The sequence below is a fragment of the Dipodomys spectabilis genome, unplaced genomic scaffold (assembly GCF_019054845.1).
Source record: "Dipodomys spectabilis isolate Male_0828 unplaced genomic scaffold, ASM1905484v1 ptg000302l, whole genome shotgun sequence".
In the NCBI taxonomy this organism is placed as follows: Eukaryota; Metazoa; Chordata; class Mammalia; order Rodentia; family Heteromyidae; genus Dipodomys; species Dipodomys spectabilis.
Window position 1 is genome coordinate 1749225 of NW_024870979.1, and position 26471 is coordinate 1775695.

General features: G+C 40.2%; 1 pseudogene; it reads right to left on the bottom strand.

Moving 5' to 3' along the window:
• Positions 1-6471: 6471 nt before the first annotated feature.
• Positions 6472-26471, bottom strand: part of LOC122127557 — a 52176-nt pseudogene continuing 32176 nt past the window's right edge.

Below are 26471 nucleotides of genomic sequence, written 5' to 3' on the forward strand. Positions count from 1 at the left end.
AGCAGCCGGCCTGCCTCGCTGGCTGCGCGTACCCCAGCATGCACTGGGTCTACATGGTCCTCTGGAGGAGGAGCACTGCAGGCACCTGGACAGGTTCCTCCAGGGAAGCTTAGATGTCAAAGGAAAGGGACTGGGTGGGGACCAAGAGTCCCGGGACACCGGTGTGGATGGTGGATGCTAGCAGCGGCTGGCGCTCCTTGGTGAGGGATTTATTGTGAGGATTGTGATTTCTGGGTAAAACACCAGAGGCTTCTACCTGGTGTTTCTTCTTTTCAAATAATACCCCCTGGTAAAAAAGAATTAAAACATAGTCACTCTAGGCCTGGTGCCAGTCACTTCCATCTGTAATCCTAACTGCTCAGGAGGCTGTAGTCTGAGGATTGAGGTTTGAAGGCAGCCCAGCCCAGAACATCTGTGAGACACTTATCTCCAAGGAACTGACAAAAAGCTGGCAGGGGAGTGGTAGTTCAAGGTGTAGAGTGTGGCCTTGAGCAAGAAGACTAAGCGACAGTGCCAAAGCTGTGAGTTCAAGCCCCAGTGCGGGCAAACATGCTCCCCCCACACCCGCATTCTCCATCCCCCTAAAGGAGGCATTCTATCTGGCTCACCCCTAGCTCTTCGAGAGGGAGGCTGAGGTCTGGAAGATCATAGTTCAAATCCAGCCCAGGCAAGAAAAGTCTATGGGACTCCACCTCCAATTAATCAGTAAAAAGCTAGTCTAGAGGTGTGGCTCAAGTGGTAGAGCACCCTCAGATTTGGCCCAAGGCTCTGAGCTAGCTCAGCAAGTCTTAGTACCAGCATACAAATGAACAAACAAAATCTAGATGCCTTGGTTTGGGCTACAGGTATAGATTGTTTTGCTAGTTGCCATGAGGCTGACTACTAGCTTCCTGAGTCTCCTATTCAAGCCTTCAAGTTTGTCCAGGCAATGTCCCTAATGTCCCACGACTCTTCAGGTGATGGATCCAGAAGTGGATCTCAGCCGTTCACTGGGGACCTGAAGTCCTGAAGTTCTTAGGCACACGGTTGGCATACCTCAGTCTTACCGACGTAGATGATGAGATAGTAAATAATCCCATGCTAATTCAGCAGATAAGGACCGAGGGTGCAGAGATGCTGTCCTCTGGGGAGGCCCCTCACTCCTGGTTAGTTAGCACAGGTGATCGCGTCAGGGCTCCTCACCCCCTATCTCATAGAGCAGGGAAGGACAGCTCAAGGAACTCACTTGCTGCCAAGCACCACAAAAACAGAGTAGCAGAGTACGATCTGAAACAGGCTCTCTAGGTCCCTAATTTTTTTTCTTCTGTCCCTGTCATTGGGGAGCTCTATTGCAGTCAAGTTTATATTTCTTTATTTTTGTTTCTAAAAAAGAAAGGGACATAATGGTATTTGGGCTTCCTGAAGAACCATGATGAGAAAAAGAATGACAAGTGACACTTAGCATAAGGCTTATCCCATGATGAAAGGTTTTGAATATATGAGAAACAGGCTTTTAGAATCCATGCACCTGAACCCATATCAGGCTGTTTATTTCCATCCCGACAGCGCAGCTCAAACAATGGCTCAGGGACCAAAAGCATCTTCTGCCTCAATTACTTTCAGTGCCAATTTGCTAAAGATTATTTTCTTAAAGTTTGCCAATGCAATTCAAAAAACTGGAATAGGTAAAATAAAGGCCAGTTCACTGAGGATGCATGAAGGATATCACATTAGAGACCGAGCAGATTAAAACGAAGGGGGGATTTTTATTTTGCTCTTTATGAAGATCGGAAATGGAAGCAATAGGGCCTAGTGGCTGTTGGTTGATTGCCAAGATAACTTAAGCACACAGAATGAAAACTTCACCTTCCCCAAATCATGTGTGGGTTAAGAAAGCTAACCCGTGGAGTAAATGGGTTTGATTCTCAGGGTTCTAGGTATTGCAGTATTCCTGGTGTTGGGAAGATGGTGAGGGACTCTGTGTGGTTTATTGGCCTGGAACTAATACAATGGCTTGGCAAGAGGTGAGAATGCTATTTCCGGGCAGTGGGGGTTGATAACAAAGAAAATATTTACACATGTTAATGAAACCAAATTCTGAAAACAAGAAACATGAAGAGTTAGGAGAAAGACAGGTCTCCAGCTGAATGGCAGGGCTGTATTTCGGAGGTTCTGTGTGTCCTGAGCTAAACTCTATCCCTGTCTTGGCACCCCATTTAGTGAGAATGTCAGAACATGGGCCTTTTTGACACGGGCTGAGTCTTATTCAGTTTTGCATCCTGGTGCTTAATTCAATGCCTTGGCCTCAACTAGGTGTTTACTGAGTAAACACTTGTGAGACTGAACAGATGAAAAATTATTAGGAAGGAGAAGCTTTAAAAAGGAGGTCAGACAGAAGAAACTTTGTTTCATGTAGATGGAGGAAGAAAATCTATATATTCATGGATTCCCAAAAGAGTTAAGAGTTTCATTGGTGACTGGAATGTGACTCTCAGATGGGATTGACTGGAAGATAGGAAGTTTAGTCTTCATGATGAAAGGAAGGAGAGATCCACTTAAGAATGGTTCAGGTGGAATACAAGATTCCATTAGAGATCCAACATGGCGGATCTGGGAGCCAGGTTAAGTAACACACAAGTGCATGAACTGGTTTTGCTCATAGTGAATTTTTGTGTCAAGATTACCACATACGGAGAAAACTTGAGGATTTTTAAGCTGATGGATAATGTATTAATAAAATCAAAACAGCCGTGATAGCAGATGTCACGGGGGTGTGGGGGGGTGGGGAGGGTGGGAAGACCTAGAGTGAGTCTTTGAAGAGAGGTCTCCTCTCTAACTCATTTTCTTGCTTCGAGTCCTGGAAGGAAAGTTCTCAAGTCTAAACAACTAATGAGATTAAAAATGTATTTTGTTCTGCGGTGGATATTAAGAACCAAAAAAATGCAAGCAAGAGATGACCAGTCTGATTTGCTTATTTATAGTAATGAAACTTGCTCTTAACTAATTCACTGGTGGCCAGTATGCAGATTGCTCTGAGCATTTTTCAAGGCCTAATTTTCTTTGTGACCTCAAAGAGGATATAGTCTTCAGAGGTGGGCTTCCAACTGTCCTGAAGTTCAGAGGCTACTGGGTGATCATTACTTTGCCCTTTCCTTCATGGGCTAAGAAATTCTCTGGTTAAAAAAATAATAATAAACTCTACCTGAGGGATATTAATTAATTAGCTAGTTATATTCATTAAGTAACTAATTAATTAAAGATGTATTATTAGAATTTACCGGACTTCCTCCAAATTGAATGGTTGAAAGAACTGCTTCTCTCTTTTGTTTTTGATTTGCACTTTTCTGGTACAACGTAACAAGTCAGAAGTCAGTCAAATAGGGAAAGATGAAGAATGAAATTGGAATTGGATAGTGTATTCTCATCAATATCAATAGTGGGTATGTGAGTTCGTATGAGAATTTCTGGTCTTGAGTCTTTGAGAAGTGTTTCTCTCAGTAAGATTTGAATGGATTTTGATTGTACATTATCAGTATTAGAAATGATAGCTATGGATTTTCCTTCAGCAAAAGAGAAGAAATGGAGAATCGGACTCAGTTCTCTGAGTGGAGAAGTGAGGGCCGGTGAGTGAAGGAGAGCCAGCCTATGTCCGGGAAGGAGTTTGGAGTTAACAGGTGTCTTACCCTCTTTAAGTCTCTCAAAGCAGTTTGTGCTGTTGAGAGAGGATAATGCATGTAGTATGTATGGATAGCATGGATCTCCTCCTATGCGCTTAATAAGGGTTGACTATTGTTATTGGTTTTTAATAAAATATTGACATTTCCTATTAGGATTATAATAGAATTTCCCATCCTTGTTCCTTTAACTGAGAAATTGCCCATCACACACCTTTATCCTTTCCCCAGGGATGACTTAATCCCAAGGTTTGCTGACATTGGTTGATTAAGTAGATCTCTCAGACACCTCATATTACCTGACAAAATGGAGAGTGCATCTTTGGGTATTTTAGAGTTCACTGAAGACAAAATGTAGTATAACCTTACAAAAGACATTGCACACATATGAAATTTGTTTTCTGGAAATTTTCTTATTCAAGACACATTTTTAGGCTCTGACTATGCCTATAACTTTAATTTATCTTTAAAGGACTTTTATTCCCTTGCATTAGGGTTTTTTTGTTGTTGTTGTTGTTGTTGTTTTGTTTTTTGTCAGTTGTGGGGCCTGGGCTCTGTCCTTCAACTCTTCAGCTCAAGGCTAGCGTTCTACCACTTGAGCCACAGTGCCGCTTCTGGTTTTCTGGTGGTTAATTGGAGATAAGAGTCTCATAGACTTTCCTGTCAGAGCTGGCTTTGAACCGTGATCCTCAGATCTCAGCTTTCTGAGTAGCTAGGATTACAGGCACCTGGCTGAATGAATTATTTTTGGTAGTACTGGAGTTTGAGCTCAAAATCTTGAACCAAGCACTCAACCATGTCTCCCTGGCCTTTTTGCTCTTAGATTAATTTTTAGATAAGGTCTTGCAATTTTGTCTGGGCTAGCCCGAGCCATAACCTCTTACCTAGACCTCCCTCATTGGTAGAAACCATAGTGTGTATCACCATACTCGGCTTATTTGTTGAGATGGATTCTTGCTAACTTTTTGCCCACGTTGGTTGCTCTTGAACCTCCATTTACCCAATCTCTGCCTCCTCAGTTGCTGGGACTATAAAAATGAGATGCTATACTTAGCCTCCTTGGAAATATTTTTTAATTAAGTTTTTTATTGTGAAAATACTGTACAAAGGGGTTAGAGTTACATGAGCAAGGTAATGAGTACATTTTTTATTTTTTTGGGTCCAGTCGTGGGGCCTGAACTCTGGGCCTGGGCGCTGTCCCTCAGCTCTTCAGCTCAAGGCTAGCGCTCTACCACTTGAGCCACAGCGCCACTTCCGGCTTTTTTTCTTTTTGCTTATGTGGTGCTGAGGAATCGAACCCAGAGCCTGATGCATGCAAGGCAAGCGCTCTACCACTGAGCCACCTTCCCAGCCCCATGAGTACATTTCTTATCCAGCATTGTTGCCTCCTCCTTTGTTTTTCCCCTACCATCCCTTCCCTCCCACCTCCTTAGCTATACTCCCCTGCCCCCTTACCCCCTACCCCCTGCCCCAATTATAAAGTTTGTTTTTCGACATAGCATCTTGTTCCTTGGAAATATTTTTGAAGAGATTCTCAGGTAAATAGTATAGTATCATCCAAAAAATTCTCTCTCTGTGAAGTTATAATTGAATCAAGAATTCTTGTGCTACTCAATTTTATTTGTCCAATGTTCCTAATTGATTTGCTGTGCACCACCTGCACTTTATATTATTGATGGGGTATGGGTCTTCAACTGGTGTAACTACTGAGAACCTTAATGGGGTATATTTAACTTTACTCAGGCTGTAGTATAGATTGTCAGGGTCTGAGTGTGGTTCATAACTTGCAGTCATTTTCAGTCTAGGTGAGCTCCATGAGTAGGTTGTTGGAAGGCTGCTATATCTTTCTGCCATTCCTCTATTTTCTTTTCATTAGTATTTAAGCAAGGTTTCAAGATTTCAGAGGAAAAAAAAAAGAGTAGGTAGCACAGTGGGCATGAAGTCTGGAAAGTTCCAAGTTTCTGGCTTGTTCTGTATGGTTTGTTCCTTCTTGCTATGCATCTTGGCTTCCCAGTGATTAAAACTTGGTATAAATGTTGCTACTGCCCACCTGTCAAGGATGGTATGAGAATGAGTAATAATATCAGAGCCATATTTTTGCTCCTTACAAGAAAGGTGCTATATAAATACAAAGTGTTATTTCATTAAAAATTCTTGTATGATAACAGCATATGTTAAATTCAATTTCCTTGACCAGTTTTATAAATATATTTTGGTGTTACAATATGGTTGTTTTTGTGGTTGGGATGTTCAGATCGCACAGTCTGTGCTCTATTTTCTCTCTGTGTGTGGTAACATATCAACATTTAAGAACAACAAAGACAACATTCAAGGTGGATCATGAAGCGGCTGCTCAGGCTCTTTACTGCTCTTTTATTTTTGCATTTCAGTGGATTCCTGTTGAAGGTATGGGATGAAATACATACATGTCCAACAGAATGAGAGTGCAATTTGAGTGAGCTCTTTACTTTTTCCTATTAATCTATAATGATGATTTGTGGCCTGTGTGGGAGAAGTATCACATTGTTAAGCATAGGCTTGGGCGAGAATTGTCACACCATACATACCACACACACACACACACACACACACACACACACACACACACCCCAAATATATACACATACCACACACACACACACATGCTCATACCAAACATACACACATACTACACACACATGCTCACACCACACACATGCTCAAACCAAATACACATCTCACACACACGTGATCACACCAAATACATGCACATACCACACACACATCACACATGCATGCACTCACACATACACCACACACAGAGGTGTTAGGATACGGCTCAGCCAGAGGAAAGCACCTTTGCCTCAATCCCCAAATGGGAAACTTCTTTTGCTGAAGAGGCAGACGTAGATCCTCTCTCACCTTCCCACCCTGTCTCGCTCTTTTGCGATCTCCTCTCCGGTAGGGGCTCCTCATCCTCCAATTTTTCTTCTGATGACTTGTGTTCGTTTTCATCCTCACCTTGAGAGTCATCTTACTCTTGCTTTGGAAATAGGACTCCTGGGAAAGCAGAACGGGGAGGGTGCCACTGAATCCTTCACCAGAGATCTGCTCCATCCGCCCACTCTTCTCACATGTCTGCAGAGTTTTCTTCAGCATTTGCTATTTGATAGTCAGAACTGGTCCCTGGATGGTTCTCCAAGATGTAACTCAGAGCAGCGGTGGAGCAGGTCTTCGGCTCATTCATGGCAGTAATGACAGACAAGACGGCATGTTCCAGCAGGCTTCCACCAAGCCTGGTGGTCTCTTCAGCTGGAAGGTCTCTGCGGTACTTTTGCCAGGTATTTGTTCTAACTGGCGTCTCTGCAGAGCATTCTTCAACAGTGGGGCCTGACATCGCTCTAAGCTTAGGATAATACTGAGACACGTATTTCCTGATGAGATGGTAGGCCGCTTCTTTAAGTTCACAGAGGTGAGTGAAGGCCCACGGGAGTGCATTCTCCAATTTTACTTGTGGAGCTAGAAATCCTGTGGAGCTCTTCTTTCCTTTCCTAGACTTCTGAGGTGTTGTTTGTGATTTCTGGACCACACTTAAGCTTCCAGATGCACCTTTTCCATTTACCGTTTGATGACCCCTCTAATTCTCTGTTTAGTGCTGGCTTAAGGAGATAGCCTCTTCTTCTCTAGTTCCAGAGGAGGATATTCTCCAATAGCAACCATTGATGCACTTCTCTTCTGAAGCATGCCTTCATAGCGCAGGTAGGACCGCATCCATCTTGGCACATGGAGAGGAAGCCATGGGTGTTTGTTTCTGAGCCCTGGCTTGCTGGCTGGTAGAAAGGGCGGCCCAGAAAGATATATGCTTTTTTTCTTTTCTTCACTTTCTTCATCTTTTCGTTGGGTTGATCTTGCTCATCCTTTTTTGCTGGCTTCAGAAGACTTGTTTTCTTCCTTCTCTTCTTTCTCAGGCTCCCCCTGGGGCTGTGCTGTCTCGCTAGCTGTAGCAGGTGGTGTTTCGTTCTCTGGTTCTTCTATGGTGGAGATGGAGTCCTCTCAGCTTACATCTGGCTTTGTCTTTGCTTCCTTTCCTTCGGCAGGCTTGCTTTTGGGTGGAGTTGGCCTGGTGGGATGCACAGCCCGTTGGTTCAGGTGCTATCTCTCTTCTACCTCCTCTATGCATGGTGTCTCAGCACCTGCATCCCACATCCCCGCAGGACCAGTTGCGTGGCCACCACTGCTGTCCTCCAGGCCCTGCCCTACATAGGTTTTTGTGCACAAGCCATCAAAACCATAATTTACTCTGAGCTTATTATACATTTGGGGTATAGCGCCATGGATGTGATACATCCTCGTGGTATTGTATCACTGGGCAGCCACGTAGTATCAGGGGATATAGATTTTTAGTCACCTGGCTAAGGTGACTCCATTAGAAAGTCAGAAGGTTTTTTTGCTTCCTTTCTGTGGTGTATTCAATCGAAACAGGTCACTAAATTCAACACACAAGAAAGAATGACTTTATAGTTAGGTTTCAAAAGCACAACAGCAATTAATAAAGTTGGGGAGGAGTATAAATATGGACCAACTACAGGCATCCCTGATTTATGATTATGTATGATTCTTACACTTTATGATGCTGCCAAAATGATAGTGGAAATGATAGTTCAGCTTTTGAGTTCAGACCTTCCCTGAGCATGTGCCTGATAGGTAGTTCCCATCTCAGTGGACTGTGCTGCTGAACTGTGCAGCTCAGTAGCTGGGCTCGGTCGAATGCATTTGCAGCTTACCAGGACCTGACTCCATTGTGAATGGAGGGGCACCTACTTCCTGTTGGTTCTTCTTCTATTCACCCAATAATTTAAGTAATTATCAGTGAGTCTGGCACAGAGCAATTCTCATTTTGTTCTAATAATGATTTCCTACTTCTGGATTCCTTCTACATTTATGAATCAGACTTCCTGTGTAAGGAAGATGGGACCTTTCTTCTTTTTTTCATTCACTTACTCAATTATTTATTGGTATTTGTATGGACTTGTGGACATTGACTTTATTCATTAGGTAATAAATCAATAACATGGTTATTTATTATTGCTATGACTAGGATGTCCCCTCCAACAATGTCATTAAGAAATGAGGCCTGAAAACTGTGGTGAAGCCCTCGTGAATGAATTGATGCCTTTGTTGCAGGAGTGGGCTCGTTTCCAGCAGACTCAGATGGAGCTCAGAGTCCGACCTGATTTCCTCTCTGTCTGAAGCACACTTGCTTGCCCTCTTGCCATGTTATGACACAGCATGATGGCTGGAACTGTGTTCTAAACTCCCCAAGACCATGAGCCAAAGAAACCTCTCTTTTCCATAAATTATCTAGCCTATGTTACTCAGTTATAGCAGCCTAGAATGGACCAAGATAATTACCTCACTCAAATTATGTTAACTTTGGCCAGAGTCCTTCCAGAGTAGTTCTGGGGTCCTGTTGACAAGCCTTCACATTGAAACAGAAGCAGAACAGAACTGAGCAGAGCTGAACTGACTAAAACACATCTTAAAATATTTCCTCGCTTTCTGACAGTAAATGACGTTGCAAGATCGTCTTGCATTTTTCTCACTCCCTTTTTAGCATTATGGAGAAGCCCAGGGGTGAGACGCTGTGCCTTGCCAACAGACCTGCAGGGAAGTCGGCCGAGCTCCAGGTGACCCCATCCCTGCTGACATCACAGCACTGTGCTCAAGAGAGAACAAGCCTGCACTCCCTGCTGACGCGTTCCTGATTTCCTGACCTGAAGAGTCTGTGAGTTTCACAGAGTTGTTTGTTTTAAGTCACTATGTTTTGGAGTAATTTGTTACACAGCTATAGCTAACTAGTACTTTTATAACAAACACTTATAATGTGGACATGGCTTTGGGACTGGAGAGATCCTGGCAGAAAGTTGGAGTGTGAGGAGCCTTGAACAAATGAATCATAGCAACACCATGATCTCTGAAGAAGCAAGCCATGGTGAGGGCTTGAAAGAGAGGGAAGAAGACTGGGCTGGACTGGACTTGGTATGTGGTGGCCAAAGGCTGTTATCTTAACCATCTTTGATGGAAGTAAACACTGAGCCTTGGGAATCAGGTGATCTGTAGGTGCAGGAGATTTCAAGCAGAGGTGTATGGTTCACTTGGCTTGTTGTTTATGCTGAAAGACGTGAAAGAAGCCAAGAAGTGAATGGAAATGCTTGATCAGAAAGCAGGCAGATTTGATGGTGTTGTGAATCTCTTGCCTTTCCAATTGAGAAACGATGCTGGAATTCAGGAGTGACACCCACACACAGATCCAGCTGGGGGCACAGGTAAGAAAATGGGCTCTGGAGATAAAGCCTTCCCAGCCAATAGCCACAGCCAGGCCAAGTCTGTACCTGGCCCTGGATGCTAATCACATAGAGGTGCATGTGTTTGTTAGATATAAATTTGAATCCAGAACCTTAGTCACAAAGAAGCGTGGAGAATGAAGTGGCTAGTAGGATAGCTGTGCTTTTAGCAATATGCTAAAAGTCTGTGGGTATGAAAGAAAGAGGAGCATGCTATTCAGAGCCCTTCCCCCCTCACATCCTAAGGAAGAGCTGCAAGGTGTGCCCTGGAAGGACTTACTAAGAAAGGAAAAATAGTGCATCCATCAGTCCTCACCCAACAGATCACCTGGCTGGCATAGACAGTAAGGAGTCTGGATTAGTGCAGTGATCCAAAATTTCAAGGTGAACTACATTTTAAAATCATAATTTGATTATCTTTAAGTAGTTGTACAAAGGAGCTACCAATGAACAAATCAATTTATGAGTACAATGCATTTTGATTGATGGAGGGCAACTCTTTTCCTTTCACAGAGACCCTAGAAGCAGTTGTAAAAGGCTCCAGGAGAGTCTGCGGGAGAGGAGAGGATCAGTGAGCCTGTGAGGCTGGCACAGACAAGCAGCGGGGAGGGAGGGGGTGCTTGGCCTGGGCAGTCTGCAGTCTGAGAGGAAGTGTGGACAGGGAACCTGGTTTTCGCTTCCTGCCTGCAGGAGACAGAGGCCCAGAGGCAGGTAGAGTCGTCGGCAGTGTTGAAAAAAATAGCAGAGGAAAAAAGATCGCAGAGGTGGCAGTCAGAGAAAGCTGGTGGCCCTGGGGTCCAAATCAGCCAGGAAGGGCCCTGGACCTAGCCACAGGAGGACCTGGGACAAGCCACCCATGACTCCTGTCCAGGTGAGCGTCACCGTCCATGCGCTGTGCCATAGAAGCCAGGGAGGGAAGGGAGGGAGCTCACCAGAACTGGGTGAGCTCAGAGATTCTTTGAAGATCACTGAAGAACCCCCCCCATCAGCTGTTGGTGGGTCTGTGTTGGTACCTGACCTCAAGGACAGGAGGGCCAGCTAGAATGGGCCCAGACAGAACTCCCACAGCTTCCGCTCAACGAAAAGACGTAAAACACATCGTGGCAGGGTTACAGTTACCTGTGTAAGGTAGTGAGTGCATTTCTTTTTGAACAGTGTTACCCCCTCCCTCATTTGCTCCTGTTTCCCCCTGACTTCCCTCCCGCCACGTTGCAAAGTCCGTTGCCAGCACCGGGTCCAGTGCGTATGGCTGTTGCATTGGTTCGGCCTTTGTCCCCCCCCCCCCCCTTTCTGTGGTTCCCCTCCCCTCTGCAAATCAGATAAATTTCTACACAAGATAAAGGGTACAGAAATAAAAAACAGTGACAACAGGGCATAAATCAAAGTGGGGAGGGAAAGAAAGGAAAAAGAAATAATTGCAAACAGTACATTATAAAAAACGTCTTTGCATTTCTTGGAGTTGATTTGCTAAGCTTCACTTCATATGGTCATATGCAACTAGCCATCGAGCTATTGTGATCCTTTGCTAAGAATAGCACAGATATATCCTAGTTATTACAAATGAGGGAAACCATACAGCCTGTTTCTTTAGATCTAGCTTAACTCGCTTAACATAATTTTCCAAGTCTTTCCATTTCCTAACAAATGAGGTGGTGGAAACAGAATTCCATTGTGTACACAGACCACATTTTCTTGATCCATTCATCTACTGAGGGGCATCTGGGTGGGTTCCACATCTTAGCGATGGTAAATCATTTCGCCATTCTTCTGACCTGCTCTGGTGAAGGAGCAGAGTGTAGGAGGGGCGGAAGGGAAGAGTCAGGAAAGCAAATGGCAGAACAGATCATGCTGTGGCCTGGAGCCACAAGCTAGCCTCAACTAGGGGAGGAAAGAAACGGAATCTGATGTGACACTAAACTTCCGGTTCATCCAGGAAATTCAACGTTTACTTCTTCTCTTTTGTCCCTCCCTTCAAACACCTAAGGGTGCCAGTGCCAGTTCTCTCCCAGTTGCCCTTCAAGACTGGGGAACAGGAGGTCTGAGAGTAGAGTCCTTGAACCTTCCCCGTCTCTCACAAACCAGAGAGCTGTATGTGGAAGGAAGTCTGTGTGGCGCCATGTGGCAGGGAGCGAAGGGAGAGACCCTGCCTCCCACAAAGGAAATCCTTCTGGGAGAAAACGAAATCCATTTCCTCTGTGCTGTTTCCATTTGGCTTTCCATGCTGGTCGTCCTCGGCTGCTCTCCTGTGTGGTCTGATCTGAGCAGAGGCCGGGCCTCTAGCCGCATTAATGGGATTGCTGCAGCCTAACACTGGGCAGACATCAAGCTTCGAAGGCAGTAGAAATCTTTCTTTCTTTTCTTTCTTTTTTCTTTTTTTAAATAAACACATGGACTTCTTTTATAGTGGCTCTTCCTATACTTTATTATGCAATTGAGTCTTTTAACATAAGGCAACGCTGTTAAGCTGCGTCATGTGGTTTGGGCTCTCTGATCGATGCTGACCCTGTTGGTTAGTTGTCTCTCCTAGCCCAGCGTCCTCTACCCATCAGAGGAACATGCTCCATGACAGCAGATGGAGGCTCCAGGGCTCAGATCGACTCCGAAAAACTGTGGCTTAAACAAGTGGGCAGTCTTTTCACTTTCCTGTCTGGAAAAAGCGGTCTAGGACCAGAGGAAGGGCCTGAGACCCAGCCATCTTCTAACTTAGCTTTCCAGATTGGGCCAGCTTGGCTTGCCAACTTGATCACATTCTAGTCAAAAAGAAGTGAACAGAACAAATGAGGCACCTTATTATTTAGTTTTGATTTCTGAGGACCAAACCCAGGGCATGTGTCCTGCCTTTGAGAGAGGCTGTACCCCCACCTGGCCTCCCCTTTAAAGACATGGTTCCCACAACATATTGCATCCATCCTTGTTTATTTTTGGGAGGACAGACTTCTAAGAAAGCTGAGAAAAGTAGGGCACTGGTGGCTCATGCCTGTAAATCTAGCTACTCAGGAGGCTGAGATCTAAGGATCGTGGTTCAAAGCCAGGCTGGGCAGGAAAGTCCGTGAGACTCTTATCTCTAATAAACCACCAGAAAACCAGAAGTAGCGCTGTGGCTCAAGTGGTACATCACTAGCCTTGAGCTGAAGCGCTGAGGGACAGTGCCCAGACCCAGAGTTCAAGCCCCATGAGTGACAAAAAAAAAAAAAAAAAAGTGAGAAAAGTCATAGGGCTTCTTGTTGTTGTAGTAGTATGTTCAGCCATTAGGTAAAAAATTCTATTATCTGAAAAAATGGGAAAATAGTTACTGGGAGACAATGAGCAGATCCTCTCTAGGTATGATTAGTGAGTCTATGTACGCCATTAACCAGCTTGTAACTCATCATAACCTTGGTGTTTCTAATACTTCCTAGGTCATAGGTTCCGGAGCACCAGAAATCTACTCAATGCCAAGTCATGTTCAGTGAGTGTTTCTCTGGTCCCTCCTTCCCCCCCTAAACATTACACAGCCCTTCCCCCACTCATCCTGTTGACAAACAGATACGGTATGACTCAGGCTTGAAGTTACTCAGCTTGACTTAATCTTGACTGAACCTAGTTTTTCTTTGAGTAGCTATGGTTCTGTCTCCTAAGAGCCACCCTGTGTAGCAGTTTTATCCAAAATTTTATTGAGGGAATTCATTTCAAGCATACCCATCTCTAATCTTTGGAAATCATACTCTTCCTGTGTTTTGAAAGTTAGATGAATGGACCCAAGCCAACACCCAGATATCTGTGTTTGCTCACTGCTTCTCAAAGGTCTCAGACTGTCAGTGAATCATGCCTACACATTCCTTTACTTAGTCTGCCATAGCAATGTGAGAAGCAGGGGTTTATTTTTCAGTGTTCTGGAGGCTGGAAAGCCGTGGTGATGGAGTCGGCAGCCATGGTTTCTTCTGAGGCCTGGCGCCTTGGCTTGCGGAACATTTCCTTCCTGCGGGGCCTTGTCTGTGTGCATGCAAACCTGCATTTAAGTCAAGTGTCTGCATCCCCTCTACTTGCCAGGATGCTCGGTTGTATCAGGACCCACCTGAGAAGCTTCGTTCTAATTTATTCACCTCTTGAAAAGCTCCATCTCTGAGGTACTGGGTTTTAAAGCTCTAAACTATGTATTTTGCATGGACATAATTTACACCTGACATTCGGTGTAAGTATCTTCTGGGATTGGGATCATGATTACAGTTAAAGGAGTCATAAACTTTCATTTTTGAAGGAAATTAGACAGTGATAATGTGGCCCATAGCCTCGCTGACTTGAAGCTTAGGAGCAGTGTCCACCATCCAGGTCTTGCTCGAGATCAGCAGGGAAATGCTTATTTAACACATCCTCCTTGCCATGCTGGTTTGTGTACCCATGAAAGCCGGAGAACTGCTAGGCAAGAGACCCTGCAATTCTTTCCCCAGGAGAGAACCACTTATACCGAAGAGATTCCTGGGGGAGAATGACATCTTAGGAACAATGTAAAGAAAGGCGGAATAATGCACTGTTCCTAGAAATCGGATCTCAACGGTGCAGACAGGTGCATAAGCCACTGAATTTCCTAGCATGGAAATGCCAACCTTAGATATGGCTTTCTTTGTTAACTCCATGGAAGGAGTAGACAAAAAAAATAGTGATCTGCTTGGCGTGGGTCAGGCTACCAATGCTGACTTGTAGGTGGAGTGTGCTAGGCCCTCAGGGAGAGATTCATGGCTGAGGGACATTGGGAGTGAACCTGCCTTTGATGGCAGCCACTTCCTTCCTTGTTCTTATCCTTCGTGCTTTTACTAGTTGAAATGTAATTTCTACTTTTTAACACTATTAAAAAGTGGTCTCATTTAAAGGGAAACACAGTTTGTTTTGCTTTTGGATTTTTGTCCAAGTAGTAAATTTCTGAGAGTTGGTTTGCAACATGGAATAGGTCAGTAAGAAGCGAACACTTGACATTTAGTAAGAGCCAATGCGTAGCTCATCTGTAAATTTGATAATTGCTTTAAGTAACACACAGCTAAATACCATAATGACTCTCTGTAGAACATGGATTTTTGTCTTTCCCCAATGTATTGTGTAGATATTAAAGGTCGTATTTTAATAACGATCTGTGGGATTCTGTATTCTTGGTTTCATTATGTTTGCTGAAACTATTATCCTACAAGAGATATGGAGAAGGTACTTTATAGGTAGCGTCTTTTCTGTCAATCTCAGAAGGGAGAGTTTTGAAGGATTTCTTCTTAGGACTTGAGGACAATTCATCTATATTGTAGTATCTCCTTGTAAATGACCCTTGTCCCCTGAAAATATTGATTTGCCTGTTATTAATCAAGATTAATTTCTCTTTGTTTTTGCTAAAGTCTACAGAGAAGTTTAAAAATGTTTAATTTCAACCATGTGTGGATTGATCCTGTGGCAATCTGAAATTCCTATTAGACTTGAGTTTATTATTTGCCTTTCCCTATTATTATAATTATCTATAATTCTATCACTGCATTCAATATCATACTTTCCTAATTATTCTAACTTCAAAAGAAGCTACAAAGAGACAGAAATCATCAGGGAAAAGAGATAGGGATAGATTCAGGAGATGTAATATGCAAATATTGAATATGCTATATAACTAAACAAATATTCAGCAACAATATCTATAAGCTAGAGGGAGAGATCTTGAGATTAAGAAGGCCCACTGTTCCAAGGAGGACTGAGGAGAAGAAAAAAAAACAAAAACATACAGCCAAGTACTTTTTGGTAAAATTCATGATAAAGAATAAAAGCCCTAGGCTTATAAGCAGAAAGAACAAATTATCTGTGAAGTAGATTTTAATTTTTCATTTGTTTTTCATTATTGAATTAATGTGATAGTTTAGTCTATTGCAGAGTAAAACTACTACTTGTGTATAATGATCTTGAATCTAATAATTTTGATGAACTTTCTTATTTGTTCTAATAATATTTTTGCTAAGTTTCTTAGATTTTTTTATATAGGTAATATAATAATCTATAAGTATGAAAACTATGTTTTTTCTTTCTTGTTCTTGTATATATTTAATTTCTTCTGTTTATTGTTGCTTATAATTATTTTTTATAATAACAAGCTTCCACTTCTGTGTACAATAAAATAAATATCTAAATGTCATCTATATCTAGAAGATTTGCTATAGATTTTTGCAAGAATCTTTTATTGAAACTTAAAAGAACCACTCTTTCCTTTTTTGTCTAGTAAGACTATCATTTGTAAGCCGTTGAATTTGGTTAAATTTGATTTATTTTGTCTGTGTGCAGTCCTTGGGCTTGAACTCAAGGCCTGGATGCTATCCCTTAGTGCTTTTTATCCTTTCAAGGCTGATGATCTACAACTTACAGTTTTTTAGTGGTTAATTGAAGATAAGAATCTCATGGACTTTACTACCTGGGCTGGCTTTGAATCTTGATCCTAGATCTCAGCCTCTTAAGTAGCTATGATTACAGAGGAGAGCTAAATTTGATTTTTAATTTATGGAGATGCTTATACCAATTTCCTCCTTTAATATATTAGTGCATGAATGGTTTTCTAAAAATGAATCATCCTTACATTTCTGAGATAAATACTACTTTGCATGCTAGTTTTATTTTTTAAAATAGTTTATTGATTAAAGAATTTTGCCTGATCTTAACCAAAATGTTGAGAAATAATAGTTCACAAAACATCATGGTTAGAGAGCAAACTTTCATGACTTGCATCTTCCTAGAAAATTATACAGTTTTAATTGTTAGTAATATTTGGCCTTGTTAATGATATTTGGATAGGCTTTAAAAAATCTGGAAAATACTTACAGTTATATCCCTTTCTTATTTTTCTTAAAATTGCTATAGCTCTATTCTCTCTTGCTCATTCATCGGTCTTTCATCACAGTTAAGTGGCCAAAACAAAATACCCGAGACTTGGTAACTTACAAAGAAAAGGGGTTCACTTCCTCTCAGCCTGGCAACAGAGTCTAAGACAGATGTCTGATGTCTGGTAAGGGCCTTCCTGATGCCTTATGATATGGCAGATGGCATCCCCTGGCAGAAGGGCAAAGAGAGGGCAAGAGAGCCAAACTTACCTTTTATACCTTTTATACCTCATTTCTCCATTATTGGCATTAGTTCATTGATGAGGGTGGAGAAAGTGTGAGTTATGCGACTCTTAATGGCTCTGTCCCTTAACACTTCCACAGTGGGGATCAAGTTTCTATCACACAAAGTTGGGGACAAATTCAAACCACACCAACCTTACCATGCGTTGGTGGTTGGTGCTATAGAATTAATGTATTGAAAATGCTTATCTTACAAATACTTGCCATACATTTTCCAATCAATCTTATTATTCATTCCTGTCTACTCTTTTCTTCCTTCTTAATTTTGAATTTGCTGTTTCCCTCCAGACTAAATTGAATCCTGGTGTCTTTCTTTCAATATGCCTTGAAAAATATATTAGTGCTTTTAATGTTGAAAATAGTTTCAAAGTAGTTTTAATGATTTTGCTTAAAATACATTACTTTTATTCTGACTACTGTTAGAATGAAGTGGAAATAAAGAAGGAAAAGACCAACATAGACTTGATTATGTATATTTAGCTCTGTCTTCATTGTTTGATTTCAAGTAAATTACATTGTTTCCAGATAATGTTGTCCTGATAGTATAATTTCCTTGCTATTTAGTATAATACCCTTTGCAACACAGTTGTTAGAACATTTTCTGAAAATATTTTGTGTTTGTGCTTGGATTAAGCTTGTTCATTCTGTCATTTAAATATTTGGCCTTAATAATGTTTTTCTGTCTTGATCTTTCTTTTTGATAAAAATGTATCAATATTTCATTATAATCTTGTCACTTTTGGCCTTTGCATATTTTCAAGGCTATGTGTGTCGATACATGCTGTTTTTATGATTTTCATACTTTTATTGTTGGATAATTTCCATCTGCTATTATGGAGTGTAGTTCTTTATTTCTATTATTTTCTCTTAAATTCTATTTTGTCTAGTAATAATTTGCTATATTGGCTTTTTATTGCTTTTCATATTTGCCTGGAGTATATTTTTTCATACATTATTTTAAATTTCTCTATGAGGTTTTGAGTATCTTTTGAAACCACTGTGTAGCTGAATTAAAATGCACCAAATAATTTCTATTTTTAATAGATAAATTTAATTTGTTTACACTGTTCAGGATCACTGATGTCCTTATATTCATTCATTCCCAACATCAAATTTACCATGTCTGCATTTGCTTTGTTTTTCTTGGCCTCCTTTTTACATTTCTTACTCTCTTATATGAGCTTGGTAATTTTTTTTCTTTATTTTTCCTTGCACTGGTTTGAAGTTATAAATTATATCTCCTTTCAGTAACCTTCAATTTTAAAAGAAATACCTAGTTAACCAGAAATTTTTACAATCCCATACGTACTCATTATTTCTTCATTCCCTAAAAGAACAGGCCTCCTGTGTCCTAACCACTCTTAATTCCCCAACCTCAGCTCATTGCTGTCTGTATGACTTTAATGTCATGATGTCTTTCTTAAAAAAAAAAAAAGACTGTCACTTTTTCCTACTTAGTTTACCTTTTGTTCCATTGAAATTGTTCCTTTAATACTTCTTTCAAAAAAGATCATTTACCTCTCCTTGTCTTTGTATGTCTGGGAATGTCTTTATTTTACTTAGGTCAGGAATAATAAGTGAACAGAGCATAATTTTGAAGTTAGCAGTTATTTTCTGGGAGCACCTCAAATATATTTTATATATATAGCTACATATATGTATGTAGCTATATATATTATTATGTATATAGCTATATTTTACATTTTATATATATAACATATAGCTATATATATGTATGTAGCTATATATTATGTTTTATATATAACATATAGCTATATATAATATATATAGCTATATATTATATGTATATAGCTATATATATTATATGTATATAGCTATATATATCTTTCTTATTCATGAAAGAGTGTAGATAGTCTAAGTTTTTATTCTTTTATAGCTCCTTCCTCCTTTCTTCTTGATCTGGTATCTTGATCAGGGCCTCATGCTCTTGTTGGGCAATTTTTCTTAGGCTGTTGCTCTACCACTTGAGCCATATCTACTTCTGGCTTTTTGCTGATTCATTGGAGATAAAGTCTCTCAGTTTTGTTTGCCCAGGATCTTCAGATCTCATCCTCCTGCGTGGTTAGGATTATTACTGTGGCCCACCAGCACCTGGCTATTTTCTCCTTGCCTCAGACTGTGGGATGCCCTCTGTTTTTCCCCTTAGCACTTTCAAATGTTCTTCCCTGGTGCAATGGGTTCTGTGGTTTTGGTGAGGCATTAACCATCTATTATACAATTTCCAGGAGGAAATATGTGATTACACCCTGGAAACTTTTCAGATTTCTCTCCTAGCTTATTTTTTTCCCCTGTCCTTAGCTTTTAGCAGTTTGTTTACCAGGTGCCTAGGTCTAGATCTCTTTGTGTGTTCATAACTTGCTCAGTTCTTGGATCTCTATGTTTATCTTCTTCATTAAATGCAGAGAGAAATTCTCTGCATTTTTTCTTTGTATTTTTATTCTGCTTGATTTTTTGCTATCCCTTCTCTCTCTTTTTTTTATTGTGAAAATACCATACAGACGGGTTACATTTACATGAGCAAGGTAATGAGTACATTTCTTATCAAGCATTGTTGCCTCCTCCTTTGTTTCCCCTTCCCATCCCTTCCCATCTCTCCCCTCCCTCCCCTCCCCTCCATACCCTACCCATGCCAAAGTTGTAAAGTTTGTTTTTTGACATAATGTCTTGTACATCTCATTGTTGCAATATATTCTTTTGCAGGTTATTAATGTTCTGTGTATTTTATCTCAATTGTTTTCCTCTATGTCCTTAATGTTAGATTTTAAAAAATGTTTTAAGTTAACAAACCAATTCCTTTGCTGTTTCTTGTCTGTTAGGAAGCCTAGCCAGTGACAATTTCACTTCATTATTGTGTAACACACTTCTACTAAGTTTTGGAAATGTGCTGGCCACTGCAGATATGTGGTAAGAAATGTGCATGAGATTGCCTTACTCTAAAATGTGTTGATTTTTGTTATCCTAGACATTAAACCTTTTTTAAAAATTTAATTTTATTGTCAAGGTTATGTTCAGAGGGGTTACAGTTACATACATATATTTCCTGGGCCTTCCTTTATAGAAGTGTACACCTAATGTCTTTAAATAAGTTTCCTTATAGCAAGTAATGAATAATGAATAATTAAATTCAACAAAAAATGCTAGTACTTATAAGGATGATGACTGTATTTGTATTCTTTTAGCTGCTGCCTTTTAGTTTTCTGGTTAGAAAGTAGTACTCAGGTTAGCAGAAGAGGAAAAGTAAGAGCCATTTGCATTCTTATTGCCTGGTGATCATCACTCTATCATTTCTAATCTTTTAATTATGCATATATTATATATGAAAGTGGATGTGTGTTCACAGAATGCATAATTGACTCTCTCTCTTGCTTTCCCTATAATGTGGCTGAAGGAACTTAGCCTAAGTATTTCTTAGAGACTCTTTGAAAGGACTGCATACATTCCATCCCTGATGTAACTTGGCATAACCAATTCCTTGTTTTCAGTAGTTGGGTGTATCTATTTTTATCACCATTTGAACCTACCCAGTGAGAACCATCCTTCTGCAGAAACCCTGGTCCCATCCCATAGTACTTCACAGCCACGGTTACAGAGTTCTGACAAATGCACTGCACTTGGAAACAAGGACAACTTGTTTGTATCTAAGACCTGTTTGTGTCCCCAATGGGAGGTGGATCTTCGTTTATCATTTTCAATTTCGTTTTTGAGCTAGTTGGCAAAAGTGGCCTTTGTAGAATGTTGTTTAACATCTCCTTTCCTAGGAAGGCTGTGGATCCCGGAGAAGGGGTGAGACTGCTCCTGGCCAGCCTAGCATTTAATCCCAACTTGTCACAGGTTTCTATGAAGTGAGGTTTCTATTACTTCCTGGATTGCTCTAGTCTATCAGAGGTCACCATCTCCAATTTAGCCTAGATGTGGATGGGAAAATACCCTGAGCAGCCCCAGCACCCAAAGAGCATTGGTGTCAAATTCAATTACTGGAGAAGGAGACCTTTTTGTTTTTTTTCCAAAGGTCTCTGAATCCATTTAAAAAAAAAAAAAAGCTTCTTAGATTCCTAGCATTTGTGCTGATGGTGAGCGTATCTCCTGAACAGGCCTTCTGACAGCTTTTTTATAATTTCACATTGTCAACCGTTTTTGTGCTTGCAGTTTCATTTGTTGGGAAAAAATAGCTCCAGTAGAAGTAGAGCCTGTTATGTCTTTAACATGTATCCAAGCACGTCCCAGTGACAGAACGCCACAGACCTTTAATGACCCACGATGATTCCTCTTTACGTAGATTTCCTCTTTTTATCTTCCCAAACATGCTGATTTTCCAGATACAAGATTTTTAGTTCTCAACTGCTATGGCCACAATTTCCATTAACTCCCTTGTATGCTTCAAAGGAATCAAAGTATTCTTGAAGTCTTTCCTTTTATTTTTCATTTTATTTTAAAATTCTGTTTTGTGGAAATTCCCTACATTTCCTCTTGCTTGATATAGAAAGCTTTTTCTTGTCTGTGATGAAGGAATAAATGAACTCATTTGAATTGAGGAAAATGGTACATCTATCTATCTATCTATCTATCTATCTATCTATCTATCTATCTATCTATCTATCTATCTATCTATCTACCTAGCTATCTCTTTGCAACTGAGAAACTTGTTTTTGTGATTACACTGCAGTGAAAGTGCCCTCTGGTCATGAAAGAAGAGGAATCTTTTCTCTCTCTATTGCACAACCTTCTAATTTGTCTGGAGGACAAACAAATCAAGAAGTGCTGCTTTGCAGACTGTTTTGCGTATTACAAAAATGCTGCTTTAACTACGGGGTCAACCCAGGGTACATAAACTTGTCATTTAAATCTTTAAGATCCATTTCCAGAAAAGATATACTTTATAGTGTGGCATGAGCTGCCCTTTCAAGTTCAAATATCGTAATTAGAACTTGATGAACAATAGAAGTCTCAACCAAGGAATACAGGTATCTCTGTGCTTCCTTTTCCCTGCCTTTGTACGTGGCATGGGCGGCATTCCTGCAGGCTGGTGAAATCCTCTGCTCCTTCCTGCACTGTGTTAGGTATCTGACCATTTCAGTGAGCAGGAGGGAGCTATTTGAGTGGTGTCATCCCCAGACAACGCTTCAGAAGTTCATGCTGCACAGAGCTGAATGCTAGCAGTCATTTGGGATTATTATAGAAAATCATGCATCAATGTATTCAATATGTTATTCTATAAGAACAGATACCATTTAGTTTCTCCAAATATTTTTTAATACCCTATTCTCTTTTTTATGCTTCATAATATTTTTTGTCATGATCACTTATCTGAATGCTGAGACTTTCTTGTAATTCTCAATTGAACTTCCCATTTTTGGTCTCTCTACATCCTACCTTGGGATGACTAGCCAGATGGAATAGAAAAAATTTTATGCAGCATCGAAACAGATTGGAATACACATTGAAAGTGGCGAATGGCTTCAAGAGTAAAATGAAACTGGAACCCAATTCATGGTCAAACATCTGGGGAGCCCACGAGTCTTCCAGATAGGAAATCAATGGATGTTCATCTACAGAAGTTCTAGAGCTCCGCTTTTCATTTCTGCGAGTCGTATGGTTACATACATTTTTGTTTTTTAGGTAACTGCCCAACTATTTCCAGAATGTCGGTGCTATTGGCATTCCTACTGCTGATGCCTCCTGTTGCTGTCTACCTCCCAGCTAGTCACAACATACTCCCTTGTACTCTTGATTCGCATTTTCTAAATTCATTGCAGAGAAGACCACTCTGTGCTTATTTACCACCGAATATTTCCACCCATGATTTGCATTTTCACAATAATTGTACTGTTCTTTTGGTAATGACCGAGTTTCTTTTTGTACAATATTGGTCAAAGGAAGATTGGGTGTATTCAAGGTATAATGTGATGGTTTAATATACCTATGTATTATATGATGATTACCTAACCTAATCAACACACATCACAGGCATGCTACATATTAGATTTTCAGATTTAGTTCATCTTAGAATTAGCCTTTTCACCCCTCTGCCAACATCTCCCTGTCTCTCCATTCCTTAGTCCGTGGTAATCACAATTCTGCTTTCTGCTCTGAGAGACTCCTGGGTTTAGATCACTGGGGTAAATGTATGTATCCTTTCTTTGCCTGACTGATTTTCTTTGCATATTGTTCTCTTTAATTTGGTGGGGAAATGAAATTACATTGTATGTAAGTATTTAACACAATTTCTTTGTTTGTATATCAATGCACAGTTAAGTTGGTCCCACACTTGGACACCATGGATAATCTGGCATGATTATGGGTGCAGATACCTCTTCATGTTACTGGTTCGGTTCCTTCAGGTATTTTTACCTGGAAATGAAATGACTGGCTCACATAGTAGATCCATTTTTTTTTAAATTTTACATTGCCACTAACAGTGTGCAGGGTTCCTTTCTTACATCTTAACTGATACTTTTGGTCACTTGTTGTTTTTGTCTCTTTTTTTGACGGAAATTCTACCAAGTTTGAACTGCCATCTCTTTGGAGTTTTGATTTGTATTTCCTAATGGTACATGATGTTGGTTACCTTTTCATATACCTATTGGACAGTGGCTTGTATTGTTGGGGAAAATGTGTATTCAGACCTTTGCCCATTTTTTAAATTGAGTTATAAATGTGTTTGTGTGTACATATCCATAATTATACCTATGCATATATGCAGATTTCTAGTATGTTTCAGACACAAATATAACAATTTTTTGTTTTGTTCTGACTTCTGTGTAAGTTTGGGTGTATGCATGTGTATTTATGTGTGTGTGTGAGAGAGAGAGATAATGCTAGGGGGTTTGAACTCAGTGGCTCAGCATTTTTCTCGTGACTGGTGCTCTACCATTTGAGCCATACCTCCACTCCAGCATTTTACTGGCTACTACTTGGACATAGATTCTTGTAGATTTGTCTGTCTGGGCTGACGTCAAACCTTGATCCTCAGATCTTGGCCTTGTGTGTAGCTAGGACTACAGGTATGAACCACCAGCACCAGAGTCCACAAATTGACTCTTCATTTTGACTTTCCTCTGCTGGGAGGAAGCCTCTGTATCTGGCACAGTCTCACTGGTGTATTTGTAGTTTTATTTCCTGGTGCTTGGTGTCATATTCAACAGAAAAGTCTCAAATAAATGGCGCTGAGATAATGGTACACACATGCAGGAGGGCCATTGGATCTTCCTTTTGCATCATATCCAAAAATTAACTTGAAATGGATTAAAGGCTTAAATGTAAGACCTGAGATAATCAAATTACTAGTTTCTTTTGAGAGCGATGTACACTTTAGAAACGAGTCCATCGCCAGCTATGTGGACTGTAAATATATCCTTCCAGCTTGTAACATGTTTTCCTTCTTCATGAACAGGTGTTTGACAGAGCCAAACTTCTTCCCTTCTAGAGGCAAAAAAACTGGAAAGTTTAGATAATTTGAATCTAGAAGGGAATAATGTTAGTCCTCTAGCCTGTATATCTTCTGTTTTCTTTTCTGCTTTATATACCATTTTGTCATTCTTTCTGGATTTTTTTTGTTCTAGATATTTACTATTCTCCTAGTTTTTAATTCTTTAGTTTGTTAATATTTATACTTATTTGTATATACCTATTGAGGACATGTATTGACTTCTTCATTTAAAATATTAGTCCTAGGACTTGCAATTGAATACATTTCAGAGGTTTCATTTGTCAATTGACATTCTCTTCTTTTCAATTTTTAAATTTAATCAGAGTGATTTTACAGCCCATTACTGATAACTTTAATATCTGTGAGCCTCTTTCTTGTCTATATTTCTTTTAGTCTAACATCCTTACGTGTAGGACAGGGTTTTTTTAACTGCATATTGGATATTGTGTGTGAAAAATAATAAAAGCTTTCACTCATTAGTAATCTTAGTAATCGCTTTCTACAAAAAACTATTTAACTATTTATATTTGGGCTTTCCCAGGACAGTAGAAGAGATTACATAAATCCAATCGGGGAAGCCTGTGGCTCACGCCTGTAATCCTAGCTACTCAGGTGGCTGAGGATCATGGTTCAAAGCAAGCCTGGGCAGGAAAGTCTGGGAAACTCTTCTCTCCAATTAACCACCAGAACACCAGAAGTGGCTCTGTGGCTCAAGTGGTAGAGCTGAGGGACAGCACTTAGGCCCAAAGTTCAAGCCCCACAACTGACCAAAAAAAAAAAAAAAATCCAATCAGGAGCTGAATTGATTTGAGCCTAGGATTCAGGCTTTGTAAGGTCTTTTTGTTTTCATTTTTATTTTATAGTGTGGCCCTTTAATACGCCAATATAAAACTGTCACGTTAATCAGAACCCCATCCCCCACCCCCAGCCAACACTGGATCTCAATTCTTACCACTTATTTCTGTAACTTGAAAAACAAAAGTATTTTCATCTGGGCCTTAATGGCTCACACCTGTAATCCTAGCTACTCATCTGGCTGAGATGTGAGGATCTCGGTTTTAAAGTCAATTTGGGCAAGGACATCTGTGAGACTCTTATCTCCAATTAACCACCCGAAAACCACAGTGGCACTGTGGCTCAAAGTTGTACCAGCTCTAGCCTTGAACAAAAGAGCTCAGGGCTCTGGGTTCAAGCCCCTCAACTGACAAAAAATAAACCCACAAAACAAAAAAACCATCCTTGATATATTTTTCAGTTTTTGTACCCTGAATCTCTGTCGAACTATTGGATTATTTCAGGAGAAAAACAATGCCAGGTATTGGGATATCAAGAATATCAACATAATTAATTTCATTTTCTCTAAGGTTTTGATACTTCAAGTTATGGGTGATGTGGTAACTTTCATATATGATATATATTTAAATTGTTATGTATTATTTATTTACTTAATTAGTTGCTTTTGGGGTATTGCTTATGATCATCATAAATGAAAGTTTTATATGTGGTTACCAGCTTTGGGTCTTATCAACTTTTGATTCTTTGTTGCTTTTTCTGTGTTTATTTCATTGCGTTTTTACTCTGATCTTTTAAAATCTTTCTTTTCCCCCTGAGTATTTAATACCATAAATACCCACATGAACACTAAGATTGGTAAACCCAGACACTCTGGTATGGTTCATTTCTCTCTCGTTCAGCTTAAAATATTTTCTAATTTCTCTTGTAATTTTTACTATGGTGCATAAATTATTTAGACATTTTTTTAATTGCCAAGTATTTGAAAGTTTTATTGCTGATTTTCCATTGTCAAGTTCAAGTTTAATTGAATTATTGATTAAAAACCCTTATTTTATTGAGATTCCTTTATTTTAAATTTATGAAAGTTTGTTTGATAGCCCAGAATATGACCCATCGTAGTGAGTTATCCGTTTGCTCAAAA